Here is a 20,997-nt window from a genome sequence, read left to right as displayed (position 1 = left end):
CTCACGCATATGTGTATCTCAGTTGCTCAGTCCTGTTGCTTATTCGAGTTCTGGTTCATCCTTCTCTCTCTCTTTCTCTCTCTGGCCCCTGTTTACCCCAACTCCCTCTCTCCACCCCACCCTAGGAAGGCAAATTGCTTTCACAGCCTCTCCATCCATGTAACTTTACACAGCACCACAGAGTTGAGACCGATTGTAGGAGTCAAAGTCAAGTCTGATTTTTTCCTTTTTTTTTTGTCCTAAGCTCACCCTGGTATAACATCAGCACTCGGGCCAGTTTAAATTGAATTTCCTTGTTTGTTTCATTTGTTTTACTTCTGAATGAAAACAAAGAGCAGCAGAGGGCGCGGGTCCCCGGCATCTCTGACTGTGCCCAGCTCCGGCGCCTTTGGGCTGCTGGAGTTGGAGGGTGACCCTGAGCAGGGACTGCCGCTCAAGGCGGAAGGGTCAGACCCAGCTGCATCCATCGCTTCTGCCCTCGCCTGGCCGGAGGCCTAGACACCCTTTTTGTCGCGGCTCCCCAATTTCCTATTATCCGAGGTAATTAGCCTCTGTCTTGTTTGGCCGCCTTGCCTTTCTCTGAGCATGGACGACTGCCAAAGGGTCCTGAGCAAACACAGCAGCAGCCAGGCCTAATTCCTGGGGTGGGGGCTCATCTCCACACGTTCGGAGGCTCGCCGCAGGCCTGCCCTCCCCTTCTGGGCCTCAGCTCTGTGAGAGGAATGCCAAGGAAGCCGGGGTCCTGCAACCCCATGCCCACACCCACAGGGGGACCAGAGGCTCAGGGTGAGGGAAGAGCCTGAGGTCAGGAGTTGGACTGGGAGCAGTTCCCACACTTGCTCCCAGCAAGACCTGGGAGTTCTCCCAAGCTCCTCCCCTGCCTCTGGCCTTGATGTTCTCACCTGTGAAATGGAAAGGTTAAACTCAGTGGGTTCTGTGACTTGCATACTGAGGCAGCGATGGAGACTCCGGACCAATGGCCCAATTCTCAGAGGCCCCAGGGCCTCCTGGATAACAGGGGTGAAGCAATGGTAAGCATGTATTGGGCACTCAGTGTCAGGAACCAGGCCCAGGATGTTCCAGGTGCTGTCTCACTCCGTCCTCACCATAACCCTATAGATCTGGCATCCTCATCATCATATTTCGTATCACAGGTGGGGAAACTGGGATTTCAGGGACTAAACATTTTGTTCAGAGTCACATGAGAAGAGAGAGAGCTGAGTCATACCCGAGCTGACACCCCCCACCACCCCACTGCCCTCACATGCTGCTCTTGGCCTTGTCCTTGTCCACTCACACACGTGGAATTCTCAGAAGTACCCAGTAGAGATAGTGGCGGAGGACCCTCTAACTACAAGCAAACATTTGCAATGGAGAGAACACCGGAGACAAGAATACCCCGACCTTCAGGAAAGGCACTTCACACCTCATCTTTCTCATCTGGAAAACGGAGCTAATTAATCCATCCATGAAATGGAGATAATTACACCTTCCCAAGACATTGCAAAGAGCAAACTGGATAGTATATGAGAAAGTGCTTTGAATCTGTCCTAAGACGTGTGAACATAAGAATTTACCATGATCACCTTGTCAAAAAAGCAGCAAAGGGAAGGGCAATAAATGTTTTGAAGGCATATCCCTCTCCACACGCTGCCGCATACATATTTTTAATTCAGGTCTTTGAACTCAGAGGTAAATTTGCACCTTGGTTCCAGTACCTAAGGGCTTCCCCTGTGGCTCAGCTAGTAAAGAATCGCCTGCAATCCAGGAGACGTGGGCTCCATCCCTGGGTTGGGAAGATCCCCTGGAGAAGGGAAAGGCTACCCACTCCAGTATTCTGGCCTGGAGAACTCCATGGACTATATAGTCCATGGGGTCACCAAGAGTTGGGCACAACTGAGTGACTTTCACTTCACTTTCAGTACCTACCCCGTGTGGCCCTGGGTAGATTTCTTAACCTATCTGAGTTTCAGTTTTGTCATCTGTACAATGGAATCATCTTACTAATAGGAACGATTTCATAGGATCACGAGGATTCAATGAACCAAAATGTGTAAAGAGCACAAGATAGTCTGCAGCTCACTGTCAGTACTTCATAGCTGACGAGAGGATGACCGCTGTTTCTACTCTTTGTTATTACACGACTCTACCTAAGCAGTCACGCCTGGGGTCACTGTGCTGACTGCTGTGTTCACAACATTCCAGTGGGAGAGCGAGTCAGTCCTTCATCTGACCCTGATCCCTTTACTCATCACTCTGCAGACAGTGCTAGAATGTACCTTCTTTAGGGTCTTTGCTTCTACTCTTCTTTCCCCAGGAGGGCCTTCTCCTGACTCTTCCCATGACCCCAGCTCTGCTCTTTCAGGTCTATGATCAAATGTCATCTTCTTAGAAACAGCTTCTTTGACCACATTATCTGCAGTAGATCACACCCACCATACACAGAGACATACAAAGCCATGCCACTTAATAGAGCAGTAGTGATTTAGCATCTGATTTACTTATCTGTTGGGTTTCCCTGGTGACTCAGATGATAAAGAATCTGCCTGCAATTTGGGGGACCTGGTTTTCATCCCTGGGTTGGGAAGATCCCCTGGAGAAGGGAATGGCAACCCATTCCAGTATTCTTGTCTGGAAAATTTCATGGACAGAGGAGCTTGGTGGGCTACAGTCCATGAGGTCACAAAGAGTTGGACACGACGGAGGGACTAACACTTTCACTTTTACTTCTCTGGTGTCTGCCTTTTCACACTAGACCATCCACTGTGTAGGGTAGGGTCTGTGTCTGCCTTCATCATCCCATATCTCTGGTGCCTAGAACAGTGTCTGATGCTGGTAAAGAATCTAGTAAATAGTTGTTGAATGATTTTGGAAAAATGTTGAAGTCAATGCAGAAATCTGGAGACACTGACTTCTCATCTTCACTTCCTTTCTCACCAAATGTTCAGAAGACATCCACTGAGTGTCAGGCTGTGATCTGGAACCATATCTCTGTATCCATCTCAAGGTTTCTGTGTGTCTGTAGCTACCTACCTGTCTATCTTGTTGTTGCTGTCCAGTTGCTAAGTCATGTCTGACTCTTTGCCACCCCATGGGCTTCCCTGTTCTTCACCATCTCCTGGAGTTTGCCTAAACTCGGGTCCATTGAGTTGGTAATGCCATCCAATCATCTCATCTTCTGTTGCCCACTTCTCCTCCTGCCTTCAATCTTTCCCAGCATCAGGGTCTTTTCCAGTGAGTCAGCTCTTCACATCAGGTGGCCAAAGTATTGGAGTTCCATCATCAGTCCCTCCAATGAATATTCAGGGTTGATTTCCTTTAGGATTGACTGATTTGATTTCCTTGCTGTCCAAGGGACTCTCAAGAGTCTTCTCTAGCACCACAGTTTAAAAGCATCAATTCTTCAGCACTCAGCCTTCTTTATGGTACAACTCTCACATCCGTACATGACTACTGGAAAAAACCCCATCTTAAATCTTATCTACCTTAATCCTCAGAACAACTCTCTAAGGCAATGACTGTTACTCTTATGCAACAGATTAGGCAATTAAGGCATGGAGAAGTTAGATAAGTTGACCAGAGCCTCCAGGCTAGTAAATGGAGAAGATAAGATTTGAATACAGCCAATTTATTTCCAGAGGTTCAATTTGAAATTATTGCACTAGATCCTATCTCCCTGAGTTTGCATATCCCAAATCCATTGAGTCCTCCATGCCATCCAACCATCTCATCCTCTGTCATCCTCTTCTCCTCCTGCCTTCAATCTTTCCCAGCATCAGGATCTTTTCCAATGAGTCGGCTCTTTGCATCCAGTGGCCAAAGTATCTTTTATACAGAGCTCCCTACTCAGATGAGTTGGAAACACTATGGGAAACAGATTTTGAGTCCTGCCACCAGATGCTGCATGGCTCCCCCTGAATCCCAGACTTCAGTTCTGGTGATGCCATACCAACAGTTGAGCCCCAAGTCTATGAAGATCCCTGCTCCTCCTGGGGACACAGTCCTAATGCCAGTTTTGAGGTGCTCAGGACCTCCAGGTCTCATGGACTGAATTGTTTCCTGGCCATGTGTTTCTGCAAACAAGTGCAGGCTCCCTGTCCCCAAAATACTGTTCCAAAAGCCCAGGGGCTTGAAGCCTTGGGTGTAGCATTGCTGGGTTCCCCATCACCTCCAGGATACCCCCCACCCCTTGCCCGGGCACAGCCTGGGCAGCGCCTTGAAGAAGCATCCAGGGCCACTGCCATGGATACTATAATTACATAGTAGATGAATCTCAAAGTTTCCTTTTATTTACATTCCTCCACTGCCCTCTTCATTTCCTCTCTTTGTGCCAAGAATCAGCACAGAATTTACTGGAAAATGCATGAAAGTCATCAGGAGCCCTTCAGGTCTGGCTTTTGTAAGTGCTCGCCCAGAGGATGGGAAGCAGGGGCCTGCGGGTCATCCTGCGTCTGGCCCTAGGATGCTCCAAGTCCTTGGACGACACGGCATTTCCACCTCGGAGGCCTGTGTTTCTCCATTCGTGGGAGAGGGGTGGAGTGGCACCACCACCCCAAAGAATGTTTTATGAGTTCAGATCAGTTCGGAGGCTGGGAGATAATAGCCCAGGATGTGGACTCCAGGCCTCGGTGATCAGAGACAGAAGGGTCGGAATCCAGGTTGAAGAGCTTCATCCGGCTCAAGGCTCCGTGCGTCTTCCCTCTTCCAGCTTCATGCTCCCATCTGGGCATGGCTGGGCTGGGTTCTCAGGGGACTCTCAGCTCCTAGGGGGAAGGAGATGTGCACAGAGGAAACCCCCCGTGCTGACTAGGGTCGAGGCAGCTGCCTCTGAGAGCCGAGGCTGAGGCCCGAGGTTGATCCAGGACACAGCAGGGACAGAGCCAGGATGGGCCTGACGGTTCCTGCCGCGCTTTTGCCTGGCTTTTTCTTCCCGCTGTGAAACTTTCTCAGTCTCTCTTTTTTTCTCTTCAACCCCCTCCTCCTCCCCTACTTCCTTCCCTCCTCTCTTCCTCCATCCTGTATTTCCTGCATCTTTTCCTTTCTCGCTCTCTCCTCTCTCTGAGTCCCCTCCTGTTCTTCCATCATCCCCGACTCCCCACACACTTTGTCCCTTTCTTCTTGTTTCTGTCTGACTCTCCTTTCCCTCTCTTTCCTCCCATTGCCATCCTTGCTCTCCTCTCTCCTGGGTCTACTTCTCTTATCCTCACTCTCTCTGTGTCTGTACATCTTCTTTCTCCTTTTCTTCCCACATTTTTTGGGGGGAAGTTTCCCTGGTGGCACAGACGGTAAAGTGTCTGCCCGCAATGCGGGAGACCTGGGCTTGATCCCTGGGTTGGGAAGATCCCCTGGAGAAGGAAATGGCAACCCACTCCAGGACTCTTGCCCTAGAGAATTCCATGGATGGAGGAGCCTGGTGGGCTACAGTCTGTGGGGTCGCAAAGAGTCAGATACGACTGAGTAACTTTTCACTTTTTAGTCATCTGTCCTGCTCGCCCCCTCCTCTCATCTCTCTTTCTCCATGTTCTTGTGTGTTTCCTTCCTACCTTCACCTCTAGCCCTTCCCACCCCCGCCTAAGAGCAAGGGTCCAGGCCTATTATATGAGACGGGGGTGGACAGTCAGTAGAGTGTGGCCAAAGGAGCTGAATGTCGGCAGGAGCCAGGGGCCTCTAATGTCCCTAAACCCAGATGGAATGTGGCCTTGCTCTGGCTGCGGTGCCCTGTCCCAGTGGTCAGGGGGGTGCTCCCTCAGAGGACGAGCAGCCTAGCTGCTCGAGACTCAATTCCATCCAGCGTCAGGTCACGCTAACCTATCCAAAGTGCTCAGTCGGGGCCCCAGAGAGGGAAAGAGCTGTCCTCTGGCCAGAAGCAAATACAGCCGGGAGACCCAAGCCAAGAGAGACTCGTAGAGGAAAAATAACGCTGTTTTTCAGCCGACAGACAGCGAGGCTCCTAAGACCTGCTGGACTCTCAGGCAGGCTGTTCTTTCCTCAAACTGCGTCAGAATTTCATCCAGGAATGGGAAGCCGGCCAGGCTTCCAGAGGGACAGGGCACAAACGGCTGATGCGAAGCCGTGGAGGGTGCGGAGGCTGGGAGCTGAGGCTGGAGTGGGGAGCGGGGCCTTGAATGCTGGGTGCAGGAGCTGGACTCGGTCCTGTGGGCCGTAAGGAGCCAGGAAGAGCTGTTGAGGAAGCCCAGGATGTATTTAAACCTGTGCTTTCAGTGCCAGCTCTGAGCATGACTCAGAGGGCAGGCTTGATCGAGTGGAAAGACCCGGAGGCCATGGGGGGCAGTAAAGGCAGGGTCCTCGCACACTGGGGTCCAGTGAGCAGCGCCCTGAGTAGGGCATGTGCGGGGCCCAAGTGGAGCAGCGTGGGCTCAGCTCACTTCCGGAAACATCCGGAAGCAGCTTTTTCTCTTCTGAATATCTGAGCCCGGCTGTGCAGAGTGCTCAAGAAAAGGAGATATGTGTCAGGTAGCCACAATATGCCTTTTCTAAAAAAAAGAAAAATTTAATTGGTGTATAAGGGCTTTACAACGTGTTCATTCCTGCTCCACAGTGAAGTCAATCAGTTCTGTGTATACGTATATCCCCTCCCTCTTGGACCTGCGTCCCACCCACCCCTCTAGGTCGTCGCAGAGCAGCACCCAGCTGAGCTCACCGTGCTCTACAGCAGTTTCCCGCTAGCTCTTGATTTTACACATAGTAGTGTATTTATTTCAAACCCAATCTCTCCATTCATCCCACCCTCTCCTTCCCCTCACACATCTGCTCTCTGCGACTGTATCTCTATTCCTGCCCTGAAACTAGGTTCATCTGTACCATTTTTCCAGATTCCACCTGCATGCCTTAATAGACTAACGATTGCTGGTTTTCTGATACAGTGTGCCTGATACTAAGCTAGTCAGTTGGGATTTAGAGCTAACCAAGCCAAACAAGGCCTCTGCCCTCGCAGGGCTCACAGTTGTGGTGGGGAGGCTGAGGAGATGGAATGACCCTTCACATCAGGCTCGGATGGGAAGGCCTGGGGGCGGTGATTACACTGAGAAAGTGTCACAGCCCAGAGAGGTTGGCTGTAGGGCTATTTTGCAGATCTCCTATGAAGTTTTCCTGCAGAAATAAGAGGAGGGGTTGCACTGGGTTGAACAGTGTCCCCCCAGAAATCATGACTACCTGAAACCTCAGAGTACGACCTTACTTGGAAATAGAGTCTTGGAAAATATAGTAGATTAAGGGATTCCCTCATGGCATCCAGTCCCATCACTTCATGGCAAATAGATGGGGAAACAGTGGAAACAGTGTCAGACTTTATTTTTGGGGAGCTCCAAAACCACTCCAGATGGTGACTGCAACCATGAAATTAAAAGATGTTTGTTCCTTGGAAGAAAAGCTATGACCAACCTAGACACCATAGTAAAAAGCAGAGATGTTACTTTGCCAACAAATGTTTGCCTAGTCAAAGCTGTGGTTTTTCCAGTAGTCATGTATGGATGTGAGAGTTGGACTATAAAGAAAGCTGAGTGCTGAAGAATTGATGCTTCTGAACTGTGGTATTGGAGAAGACTCTTGAGAGTCCCTTGGACTGCAAGGAGATCCAACCAGTCCATCCTAAAGGAAATCAGTCCTGAATATTCATTGGAAGGACTGATGCTGAAACTGAAACTCCAATACTTTGGCCACCTAATGTGAAGAACTGACTTATTTGAAAAGACCCTGATGCTGGGAAAGATTGAAGACAGGAGGAGAAGGGGATGACAGAGGACGAGATGGTTGGATGGCATCACCGAGTCAATGGACGTGAGTTTGAGTAAACTTCAGGGGTTGGTGATGGACAGGGAGGTCTGGCGTGCTGCAGTTCATGGCGTGGCAAAGAGTCGGACATGACTGAGTGACTGAACTGAACTGAACCACAAGCTAAGGAACGCCTTGGGCCCTCAGTGGCTGGCAGAGAAAAGGAACGGTTCTTCCCAGGAGCCCTTGGGGTGGGAGGCAGGGAGCTCGGTCCTGCCATCACCTTGATCTCAGACTCCTAGCCTCCAGAGCTGTGAGATCATATGTGTCTGTTGTTTTAAGCCCCCATGTCTGTGGTAACTCATTATGGCAGCCACAGGGAACTAACACAGGAGTTTCAGGCAGAGGATGGATTAGGAGAAGCCTGGAAAAAGAGAGAGTGTGATGAGGCAGATAGTGTAGCTGGAGTGAGGAGGGCAAGGGCTGGAGGTCAGAGAGCTGGGGCTACCAGCAGGCGAGGGCCTCATCAGCCACGTCGGGGCCCCTAGAGGAGCTGAGTGTGGGATGAGGCAACAGGGATGACCTGAAGGAGCCTCATGGCTCCAAGCATGCCTTCCCGACTTGCAAGGGGAAGACCAAGCATCCGGACAGTGTCCAGAGGAGAAAAAGGAGGTCACCAAGGGCCCTAGAAGTGAGGTCCCTAGAGAACATTTCAGGGGCCTGGACTCTTCTTTCAGTTAAGAGAAGACACAGGGGTTGGCCCACTGTTTTCAACCCTCTGTAGAGCCACGTGGATATCAGAGGGCACCGATGTGTCCACTCTGACCCCTGGGGGTCAGGATGGGGTGATGTGTGGGAGGCAGATTTCAGGTCCTGTCAGGACTCAGTGGCTGATAGTCTCAGGGGATGCTGTGGTCTGCGCTGGGGAGCAGGGAAGTGAGGGAGGGGGACTGGCCTTATAAGGATGAATTGGCAAGTGGCCTTAATGGGTCGGCGTGACCAGGGGCTTCGTAACAGGGAGTGGTGGGGACTGTGGTAAACTGGAAATGGAGCAGAGGACACTCAGCTCCAGCTCATCACTACTATGTGAGAATGTAGATTCAGTGTTGAATAACCTTCCAAGCCATAACCTAGGCTTAAATGCAATCTATTAATTAGTACTTGCTGGAAGCCAATTCAAAATTGGTCATATAAACCAACTGTGTAGGTCACAATGAGCCTGCCATTTATTGATTTAGGCTCTCTTATCTAAATCAACTCTTTCAGTATATAGGTAAGGGAGCTGATGCCCAAAGAGACCCATAGGCTTCACAGTGAGGGCAGAACCAGGATTAGCACACAGGGTTCCTGATGCTCCATCTACAGCTCTTACCATCAGGCCTTGACTCCCTGCCTTTTATCTTGGGGGTGTTTGGTTGAGGGACAGCTCAGAGACAGCTGAGCAAAGGGAGAACGCCCCAGGATGGGGTCACAAGTCACATATAGCCCAGCTAGGCTGCCCTCTCAACCTTGGACAAAGAGCTTCCTCTTTCTGAACTTCAGGGTCTTCCTCATCACAGTGAGGAGACTGGATGGTAAACTCCTTTCCTTCTCTGACTTTCTAGGACTCCAGGAACCCCTGAAATAGGAAGAGACCCACACTCAAAGCCAGGTCTCTCCCTGCTCCCATTACCTTGGCTGTGGGTCCAACACGACAGTCTGAGGGGCTACCCACACCCCCCGCCCACCTCCAAACTCCCACCTCCGTCTGTGAAGGAGGCTGCTGTTAGGAACAGTCTTGAGGTCATCACTGGAAAGGTGCTAACAGACTGCAGGAGATCACCGTGAATGATGTGTAGAAACTCAGAGGCCAGACAGAATCCAGATTTCTGGCACTTTTCCCTCTGTTCTGTTCTCCTTGCCCCCAAGGGCAGACTCTCCCAGGTTTCAACAACCCCCTTCTGGTTTCACATTTGAATCACAGCACAGCAGAGCTTGAGGACTCAGACCTCATGGACCTAAACTTTCTCTCTCAGGAGAAACTGCAGCTCAGGGAGGGTAGGGGCCTGGTCACTCAGAGAACGGGTGTCAGAGCTGGGCTGGACCATGCTCTTGACTCCACTGTTGACCACCTGCTGCTCTCTTGTCCTAAATCTGAGCATCCATCTGCCCTCAATCATCTGAGCTTCTGAGAGGCTAAGAAACTAGGATTTTAAGTCAGGCTGTCCTAGTGTCAACTCAAATCTTTCCAGCTGTACAAGATACTTGTACCATTACAAGGCTGTACAAGATACTTATTTTCCTGGACCTTAATTTCCACATCTGTAAGGTGAGGGTGTTGACACTCCCTACACTAGAGTTTTTCCAGTGGTCATGTATGGATGCGAGAGTTAGACTATGAAGAAAGCTGAGCGCCCAAGAATTGATGCTTTTGAACTGTGGTGCTGGAGAAGACTCCTGAGAGTCCCTTAGACTGCAAGGAGATCCAACCAGTCCATTCTAAAGGAGATCAGTCCTGGCTGTTCTTTGGAAGGAATGATGCTAAAGCTGAAACTCCAGTACTTTGGCCACCTCATGCGAAGAGTTGACTCATTGGAAAAGACTCTGATGCTGGGAGGGATTGGGGGCAGGAGGAGAAGGGGATGACAGAGGATGAGATGGCTGGATGGCATCACCAACTCGATGGATGTGAGTTTGAGTGAACTCCAAGAGTTGGTGATGGACAGGGAGGCCTGGCGTGCTGCAATTCATGGGGTTGCAAAGAATCGGACACAACTGAGCGACTGAACTGAACTGAACACTCGAGTTTTATTGTGGTACAAATAGAGTATTTAATATGTGCAAAGCTCACAGGAATAGCAGGTCTAGCACCCAGTAAGTGCTCAGTATCAAGTACATACAACACGTTTCTTTAGTAGGACTTCACCAGGACCATGAAAGAGAATCATAATTGGCTAATTGTCTTGCCTGCCCTCTGTAACATTGCCACAAGTCTCTGTTCACTCTGAGCATCTTTTAGGAACTTTCTGGACATGATGTGGCAAATTTGGAGTCATCCCCCAAGTATTTAACAGAAGAAACGCCTCCCCCGCCCCCATTTTTTTTCCTTCTATCATTCCTTGAAAGTGAACGTGTTACTCATTCAGTCGTGTCCAACTCTTTGCGACCCCATGGACTATAGCCTGCCAGGCTCCTCTGTCCCTAGAATTCTCCAGGCAAGAATACAGGAGTGGGTAGCCATTCCCTTCTCCAAGGGTGCTTTCTGACCCAGGGATTGAACCTGGGTCTTCCACATTGCAGGCAGATTCTTTACTGTCTGAGCGACCAGAGAATTATTCCTTGAGTCCATGTCTAATGTAGTTCTCATGATCATAGAGAACTAAAATTGCCAGCAATCCAAGAGTAGAACAGATTTTAGAAACCATGTTTAGATGTCTATGCATCCCTAGCATATGACTTGGAATTAAGCAGGTGCTCAATTTAGAAGTCAACAAAGGTCGGGAATAGATGTAGCAGGTTGGATGGATAGAGTCAGACTTTCAATTAAACATCTGTCACCATTAGCCAAGGGCATTCATGGCAATGCCATGGCCCTTGCCTACCAATCGATAGTGTCATTGACCATTTATTAGGCTCTCACTACTGCTATGCATTGTGCCAATATCTTTATGTCCACTAATGCTTTGGCTTTTCACAATATGGTAACTTCTAAGGTAGGTACTATCTAATAGGTACTATAGTAGGTCCTTTTTATGTAAAAGTAAACTAAGACAGAAGGGCGAAATGACTTGTTCAGGGTCTCCCTTGTTAGTAAATGGCAGAACCGTGAGTCTAACACAAGATATCTAGCTCTAGAGTCCACCTGTGGATCTTCCTATGTGTTCCTCTCATAGCCAGGGGTGCAGCTGAACCTCGAACACATATGGCCTAGACCGAAAGACCTTTGCCCAGTGTTAGGAACAAACTCGTAAGGAGCTAATTATCCTGGAATAGAGGGTGATTTGCCTCATTACAAAGTTTTGAGGAGGCTGTGGTCTCTAATAGCCAGCGTACCTGGGGGAGGTGCATTTGAGCTGGCTCTGGAAGAACAGATTGCAGTGACCATTTAGAATTAGGGCTGTTATTGCATCACCAGCTGAGGGAAGACAAGGAGGTGGGAAATTAGAGGGACATGCGGGGTAGGGAACAGCAGAAAGGTGACGATAGTTGAGATCCACAGTATAAAAGGGTAGAAAGGCAGGGCTTGTGAGGCTTTGTAATGCAGACCAAGGAGTTGATTTGTTTTGAGCAGTCATGAGGAGACCACATTTGGGTTTTAGAATGACCTCTATGGAGGATGGGTTACAGTAGGGCTTCCCAGGTGGCTTAGCAGTAAAAAAAAGTCTGCCTGCAATGCAGGAGACGTGGGTTCAGTCCCTGGGTTGGAAAGATCCCCCGAAGAAGGAAATAGCAACCCACTCCAGTACTCTTGCCTGAGAAATCCCAAGGACAGAGAAGCCTGGCGGGTAACAGTCCATAGGGTTGCAAAAGAGGCAGGTATGACTTAGTGTCTAAACGACAACAAGAAGGGAGACTTCAGGGGCTATTGTAACAGTCCTGGTAAGAGATACTGAATCTGTAATTAGGACAGCAGAAAGAGAGGGATGCAGAGAGTAGGACGATGCGGGATGGTTATGTTCACATTTTTTTTTTTTTTTTTTTTGGCGTGGGGGGAATCTATCAAATGACAAACAATAAACCTCATTGAGAAGACAGCCCAGCACGGGATTTGAAATTTTAAGATCTGAGTTCAAATCCTGACTCTACCATCTTGCCTTTGGGAAGGGTAGCCTATGAAAAAAATGCTTAAGTTTTGAGACCAAGCCTTTTCCTGTATCTGAAAAGTGGTAGTAATATATTCAATTTCAAAATGTGCAAGTGGGATTAAAAATATATATATTCTACATGTCAATTTCTGACACCTCATAGACTCTTTATGCCTATCAATTTTCTCCCAGTCTTTCCATCTGCTTCAGTCCTATTTGCAGGAAACATTCATATTCATTCTCTCCCTCACTCCGCCTCCTGACTGCCCAACTTCCCTCTCTCTGTCCCTCTTTCCCCAGGATGCCAGAAATGAAATAACATTCTTTGCGTGTTTGTTCTAAAACTTCTGGCCGCCTTCCCGCAGACCCCAGGCTGGGTCAGGACTCATTTGCATTAGCATGTGTGAGGCCAGCCTGAAGGGGAAGGAGAGGCCTTGTTTTCAGGGAGTTTCATCAGGCGCCCCTGCCAGAAAAAGGAGAAGTTACTATGTCTTTCTGGGAAACATTCACAGACTCAAACAAGCAAGGAAGGCCCGGGGAGCCATCTCACTTGTGAAGAGGTTGGTGGGTGGGTGAGCTGCCTGCCGGACTCCCAAAACTATACCCAGCTCCTCTCATCCTTATCACGGGCCTGCCCCCTAGAAATCTCTCCTTCAACATGTGTAATAACTTAAGACCATAAATAGACCTTTCTTAATCCTATCTGTGGCCTGTAACAGGGAGAGGGGGGAGAGAGAGTGCACAGGGGCAAGGAAGACACGCAGAAGCTACAGGATAAATAAACAGCAATCTTGCTGGCTTCTAGATGGATATTAAACCCACAAAAGCATCTTTAAAATAAGCAGTGGTAATCCCTGGAGCTTTTTATTTGTTCTTGCTTTACTCCTGTGAATTTTTAAAATAATACCATGTCATGGAGTTACACTTTCTCCCAGGAATCTCAGTAACTGTGTCCAAAGCCAGATAACCAGTTGCAAGCCAAAGGAAGCTCTTTGTAGTTAGAGTGCTACTGCCACCATGACACAGGCTACTCTAGAGGCAAGGATTATACCATTTATGGAGAAGGGAATTGAGTCCCTGGTATTTTATTGGGTACCTTCCCATAATTCCCCACTATTTTTCTCAGTTGCTAGCCTGGATATGTCTTCTCCAGGCAAGACTTTTGCCTCGTCCTTTTTAATACTATTCATGTAAACACTTGAGGGAAAATAAAAGATTCAACGATACATATGTTTTGTACTTGGAGTGCGTTCAATACGTCAGGCACTGTTTTAAATGCTTTACACAAATTAATTTATCCAATCTTCTCAGTAACCCAATGAGGATAGTGGTTTATGATTCCCATTGAACTGATGAGAAAACCAAAGCCCAGAGAAGTTAAGAAATTTGCTTAAACTCACACACCAGTCAAGAGCCAGGATTTAAATTCAGACAGGCTGGCTCCAGAGCTCAGGCTCCTAATCATTAACCAGCCCAGCCTCCCCAGAAGCCACGTTAGCATTTAATGAGCCAATGCACTGCAGATCTTGTGCTCTGGCGCATCACAGGGCCTTGGCGTAAGCTGCGCCACTTATTCAGTTCTCAGCCTCGATGTTGCTTCCTTGGAATGGCCTCCCCAGAACCCGTAATCTAAATGAGATTCCCCATCCCTCTCCTTTGTTACCGTTGTTAAACTTTTCAGTGACATATTTATGTGTGCTAATGTGTGCCCCCGATTAGACTTGATAGTCTACGAAAGTAAAGATGGCATCTCAGAGCCCGTGTTCTGAACCTTTGCAGTGTATTCCCTTCTGTGAAACTCTATATGGATATGTAGAGGAATGAAGCACAATCTCTGCCCTAAAGAGCTCTGGGAGGAGCCAGATGTATACACAAACCGCCATGCCACAAGCCAATTAAAACTGGTGAAGTGGTTCTACAATACCGTACAAATGATGATCCATGGGGGAAAAAGATGGGGAGAACAAGGAAGTTTTTTTGACAACCAGGAATGACCTCCAGTAGCCTTTCTTAACCGGTGCTTGCTTACTCTCTAAGGGTATGCTCAAATGTAGCATCCTCACTCAGATGCGTGTGTGTTCACTCCATGTGCTTTTGAGTATCTGCTTCTCCATAGGGCTCTGCATTACATCCCAGAGACCCAGAGGGTCAGTACAGTCATCCCTCCTGCCATGGAGCTTATGATAAAATGTGGCCCTTGATAAGCCCATGAGAGCTCAGAAGGGAGAATGCCTCCTAGTCCAGTGAAAGCTGGCCAGAAAGGGTGACATTTTAGTTGAGTGTTAAAGGACGAGCAGGATCACTTAGATAAAGATAGTGGACAGAAGGGACAATAAATGGCTTTGCAGGGAGAGGAAGTCATATGTAACTGAAGAGCAAGGTAATATACCAGTTTACTACTCAAGTCACCTTGAGGCAATGGGGCAAATTTGGGTAATGAAGTTGAAGAGGTTGATAAGGCTCACATCACAAAAGCATGCTATTGCCCAGCTAAGTAGTATGGGCTTTATCTTGAGAGAAAGCAGAGCTGTTAAGGGTTTGAAGCTGCTCTGTAGACATTGTCAGATTTGCATTTTAGGGGGATCCCTTTGGCTAATATACTGGCAATAGGGTGGAGGTGAGAGAGAACGGTTGGCAACAAATAAGGAAACTGTTCCCAAGGCCTGGGTGAGAAGCAGTGACATCTGGTATAGACCAGAATTGGAAGAAAGGAAGGTGGTTGAAATTTACAGTCTCAGATGAATGGATCAGAGAGGGCGAGAGGTGAGACAGAGACAGCTCCCCAGCATGCACCAATTTATCCTACCTGATGCTCCTCAGTGAGGACTTGACTCTAGTCTCTTGCTTTTGGGGCTAGCCTAAGATAGAAAGCATCTTCTAAGCACCTACTATGGACGATGACTGTCCTCTGGAAGATAAAGAAAAAAAAAAGTAAGCTAAGTAAGTCAATGTAAGTTGGCAACAGCCCCCGTTATTCTGTTTCTGGTTTTTAAGGGTACTTGACCCTTGTCTGCTTCTGAAATAGCAAACAATTATCCAGAGGTGCCACTACCATGTGAGAAACTTATGAGGTTAAAAGAAGAATAAGATGTGGTTTCTTTCTCCCAGAGAGCCCTCATGCCGGGGGCTGACCGCAGCTAAAGGATAGATGAAGATGGTAATTTCCTGGCTTCATGTCCTAGGTATCGTGTTGGCTAAAAAGTTGGTTTGGGTTTTTCCATCAGCTGTTAAATGGTATGTGAGATGGTATGGAAAAACCCAAACCAACTTTTTTTGCCAACACAGTACTAAAAGACACTTAGAGGAAAAAGTGATTAGTCCCACCTGAACAGGTGTGGGTCTTTCCCAGAGCCTGGAAAAGTGGTCCTGAGCCAGGTAGAGAGCGATCTGACCCAAGGTACACGACCAGGCAGCAGTTGTGCAGTTGGGGTAGTCCTCCTTCTGGGACAAGAGCCCACTACAGTCCTATTAATGATGATGGATGTCTCCCCAGCCCCTGCTTGAGCATGTAGAAATGCCTCAGAGATGGCTTAATCAGTAAAGAATCTACCTAAAATTCGGGAGACCCAGGGTTCGATTCCTGGGTCAGGAAGATCCCCTAGAGAAGGAAATGGTAACCCACTCCAGTATTCTTGCCTGGAGAATCCCATGGACAGAGGAGCCTGGCAGGCTACAGTCCATGGGGTCTCAAGAGTCGGACGTGACTTGGTGACTAAACCACCACCACTACGTTAAGCATTCAATTCAACAACATTGGCATGTTTAATCTTCACAATAACTTTCTACAAGATATCGCAGAAGGGTATGGTGAGAATCTGAACTCTTGGATACAAGTAACAGGAACTCAAATCAAAATTGCTTATAGACAAAAAATGGAACTTACTCACTTCCATCCACTGGGAAGTTCAACGGGTATGCTAACTGTAGCTGCAGAGACATCCAGGAGTTCAGGTGAAGTGACATGATATCTGCATCTATGCCCCAGCCTCTGTGTGTTGGCTGCATTCTCAGGTGGGCTTTCCTTATGCAGGGACCGAGATGGGCCCCAGCAGCTACAGGCTTTGATGGTTCTTCAAGCCTGTGATGTCAGAGAAAGAGAGACATATCCCTTTCCTACCAATTCTATCAGCCCCCGGGAACAAATTCTAGTTGCCATGTTTGGGAAATGTCAGCACTTCTATTGTGGGAGGTAGGGATGTGAATTGGAGAAGGCAATGGCCACCCACTCCAGTACTCTTGCCTGGAAAATCCCATGGACAGAGGAGCCTGGTAGGCTGCAGTCCATGGGGTCACGAAGAGTCGGACACGACTGAGCGACTTCACGTTCACTTTTCACTTTCATGCATTGGAGAAGGAAATGGCAACCCACTCCAGTGTTCTTGCCTGGAGAATCCCAGGGATGGCGGAGCCTGGTGGGCTGCGGTCTATGGAGTGGCACAGAGTCAGACACGACTGAAGTGACTTAGCAGTAGCAGCAGGGACGTGAAATGGATAGTCCCACCCAAGTCATAATAAGAGATGGAGAAATTGTTAAGTGGATACAGTCACTGTGCTTCCAGGAAAAAAAAAAAATAGAAAAAGGAATAAGAAAGACTGGGTAAAGGAAGCAAATGAAACTGAAAACAACAACCGCTGTCCTTAGAGTTTTATCATCCCCATTATACAGATGAGAAAACAGAAGCTCACAATGGCAAAGCACATAGGGCAGAGTCTATAACTAGGTCTTCCTTTTTTTTTTAATTGGGGTATATGGACCTCGAAACTATCACACAGAGAGAAGTTATAAAGAGGAATGACTGTGTCTTTCTGATGCCAGGACACTGGGTCCTTCCTGCCTCTTGCTGCTGAGTGTTCTGTCTGAGGAAGGCAAACAGTACTTAGGTACAGCAACCAAACGAGGCCAGGCCAGGAGCGTCCCCAGAGAACGGCCTGGTGTGGCTGTGAAGCAGGCGCTATAGGGAACTGCCTAGAAGCCCCAGCCTCACATCCAGGCTGTAGGAAACATTGGTTGAGCCAATGGCAGCAAGGCTCATGGTCAGAGAGTGCAGAGACGTGGAGGTACAGAGACTGGCTGAGAGACTGGAGATCAGAAGTCTCCTCGTGCCATCTTAGTCCTTGGACCAGTCCAGACCTCAGAGGTTTCTCTGTCAGACAGAACAGTTTTGTCTTCAAAGCCAAGGTGAATGCAGCACAGGAGCCCTCACCCAGCGGCTGACGGAGGGCCAGTTCTATCACCCGCCACTCCCTGCCTGGCCTTGATGCAGAAGCCCCCGCTCCACCCTCCTGGCAAACATCAAATTCTCTGAACGTAAAGTGTGGGCAGTAAAGCCTGCTTTGTCTTGCTTTCAAGGTTATTTGTGTAATAAGCTTTACAAAGTGTACATTGATAGGTGTCAGGAAGGCATGCATTTGTTTGCTTTAATCATGAAAACGGAAATGCAGAGAGTATGGAGACAGTACAGTGAGCCTCCATGTGCCCGCCACGCAGGATTAATACATGTCAGGCCTCTGTCACATTTGTTTCAGAGCTCTTTTCTCCTGAAAGAAATTAAAATTAAAGATACACTTGAAGATTACTTTGCCTCCCTATCACCAGTCTTATCCTGTTTCCTCCTTCCCTCCTAAGACATAACCACTGTCCTAAATTTGTATCAGTGTAGTCTGAAGAACAGAGTGAGTTTATGGGTATTTGTTTTACTTTTTAAAAAAATGTGTGTATTTTTTAATTGGAGGACAATTGCTTTACAATATTGTGTTGGTTTTATATATCAATATGAATCAGCCACAGGTGTACGTATGCCCCGCCCTCTTGAACCTCCCTCCCACCTACCTCCCCCTCCCACCCCTCTAGGTTATTTGGCTTTTTAATTTCCACCGGCATTCCTCACTTCGTATGTTAGAAAATTGAAACTGCAGCTTCCTCCAACTGACACTGTGGAGTTTTTGTTATTATTTATTATTAATATTAACTTAATTTCTGTAGCAACCATAGTCACAGAAAGTTCCACTGTGTTTTATCTCCCTTGGGAAACTTTTTTCCCCCCTCTTCTTATGTCACTACCTGAAAGAAAATAAATAAGTATCTTTAAAATGTATTCTTCTAATCTCGTGCTTACGCAAAGCCTTACGTCTCTGAGAGCTTGTCCAGCCGTGGCGAGGTCTTATCAGGGCCGGATGCCCCAACCGTGCCCAGCCAGCCTGTTCCCTTATTCTGGTGGCTCAAGGTTTCTAAGGCCGATGTGTCCAGTCAACCAAAGAGGCTTATCTTCATGGGGCAAAGGGAGCCGGATGGCGGTTGGGGCTCTGAGATATGAGATGAAGGCTGTGTAGGGTTGCCTGAGTTCACAGCAGAGATCAGAACCGCTGGCTAAAGCAAAGAGCTCCATAGTGGGGAGAGTGCAGCCATAGATACGGATTTGAATCTAGTCTTCTGCCTGCCTCATCACCGCAGGGCTCTGAGTCCCAAGTCTGCACATGGGGGAGGGAGAGGAACCTCTTTTGCGTGTTTCTTGGGGAGTCAAGGATCAGGCTTACAGCAGCCATTGCACTTGGCACTTACTTACCACCAATAATGGCTGATGGGAAGAAGTGGTGATTTGGGCCCTCCTGGCAAGCAGAGAACAGGGCATGTGGCCCAGAGAAGGGTCACCAAAGGAGTAAGAGGAGGGGGAAAAAAAATCAAAGCAGCAACAACTGCCCAGTGTAAGGGCTCTCTGGAGACCCCACCTACAGCTCAGACTAAATGGGGTAGAGACAGTGCGATCCCCATGGGGAGGGGTTCCCCGCCATCAGCGCTATTCTGACTCCTCACTGTGAATCTGCTTACCATGCCAAACATCTGTGCAGCATCTTACCTTGGATTCAAATTCTGGATTTGCTTCGAACTTCCTATGTGACCTAGGACAAGTTGGTTGCCCTCTCTGAGCCTTAGTTCAAGAAAGGGTTTAAATGAATTACTTGGTAAGATGCTCTCCTGGTGCTAGCAGTCATTCAGCTTGTGAGAATGCTTTGAGTTATCTTTCGGAACCGAAGGCTGACAGCAGCAAGGCTGATGCTCGAGCTTGCTGGGCAGCTGAGTCCAGCTTCTCTGTAGTTTCCACCTCGGTGGGGAACCCTGAGATATCACAAGTCCAAGGCCAGGGTGCTGTCATCTTTCGCCTTTTTATTGGCCTTTGGGATTGGGTAGTTGATCTTCAAGGCATCCAGGTTTATGCCACCCACCTTTACCCTCTATTGCTTTGGCTTTCCTAACTTGGTGAAGGCAGCAGCTTGTAAATCTTGCCTAAGCCTTTGTCGACCCCTTTCACTTCTCTAGGCAGTTTTACCAGAGCTTGACTTTCTGCCCAATCTTGTTCACCACCGGCACCTGTGGACGTGTCTTATCCGTTCAGGTAGGGCTGTGAGTGCCTTGTGGATTAGGGCTAAAGTGTTGTTAATTCATGATGGGAGTGATGCCCCACTGCACTGAACATAGTTGGACGTTGTTGTTTATCAAAGTAACAGGAAGTGCAGATGAGGGGCTTTCAAAGGGACAATTCCAACTATGGATTGAGAATTTGGCTAAGAGTATCTTATCCACTCTGAGTCTCCTCTTAACAATCCTGTGAGGCAGGTGGAATTGTGTTTGTTTTGTTGACAAGAAAACTAAGGTGAAGCAGTGAAATACTTAGCCAGTGTCACATAGCCTGTAAGCAACCGAGAGGATATTTAAGCCCAGAACTTTCCATTTCCAAATCTATGCCTCTGACCTTGGCAACATACTGAGGTCCTGAAGGGTTCTGCTGCAGACTCCTACATTTACAAATAAACCAAAGTCATAACCATCAACTTGGGGCTCCATTGCAGGTCCTGCTTCCCCTTTAAGAAATTCTGGAATAGGGGTTGGGGCAAGAGATGTTTGCTCAAATTCAAAGGTCAGAAAGCTGCATAGGTAAGAGACCCCGACCCCACATGTCTACTGTGGCCACCACTTGGAGGCAGGATGCTTCTAGACTGACACCACTGGTTTTGTTACTTTATAGAGTGTGTGTGTGTGTGTGTGTGTGTTTAGTTCTAATTCACAGAGCATAAATTTCATCCTTTCAAAGTATATAGTTCAGTAGATTTTAGGATATTCATAAATTGGTTCAACCACCGCAGAAACTCCAGAATATTTTAATTCTCTGAAAAAGAAACTCAATACCAATTAGTAATCACCCCCATCGTCCCTTCTCCCAACTCTGGCAGCAACCACTGATCTCTGTCTGCAGGAATTTGCCTCTTGTGGACATTCATATAAATCGAACCACATCACATGTGGCCTTTTCAGCCTGAATTCTTTCACTTATCACAGTGTTTTCAACTTTGATACTGTAACATGAATAAGGACTTTATTCCTTTTTATGGTTGGATAATATTCAATTGTATGAATATGCCACGTTTTGTTTATCCATCGATCAGCTGATGGTTATTTGAATTGCTTTCCAATTTTTGGCTATTAAGA

At 47.9% G+C, this 20,997-nt stretch overlaps 1 protein-coding gene across 3 annotated transcripts in view; it reads left to right on the top strand.

The window, feature by feature from the left end:
• Positions 1-20,997, top strand: part of ASTN2 (astrotactin 2) — a 1,048,656-nt gene that overhangs the window by 992,560 nt on the left and 35,099 nt on the right. The window lies entirely within an intron of this gene.

Source organism: Bos indicus x Bos taurus, chromosome 8 (assembly GCF_003369695.1).
Source record: "Bos indicus x Bos taurus breed Angus x Brahman F1 hybrid chromosome 8, Bos_hybrid_MaternalHap_v2.0, whole genome shotgun sequence".
Taxonomy (NCBI): domain Eukaryota; kingdom Metazoa; phylum Chordata; class Mammalia; order Artiodactyla; family Bovidae; genus Bos; species Bos indicus x Bos taurus.
Note: the sequence above shows the minus strand (reverse complement) of the source record. Positions and strands in the feature narration are given on the sequence as shown.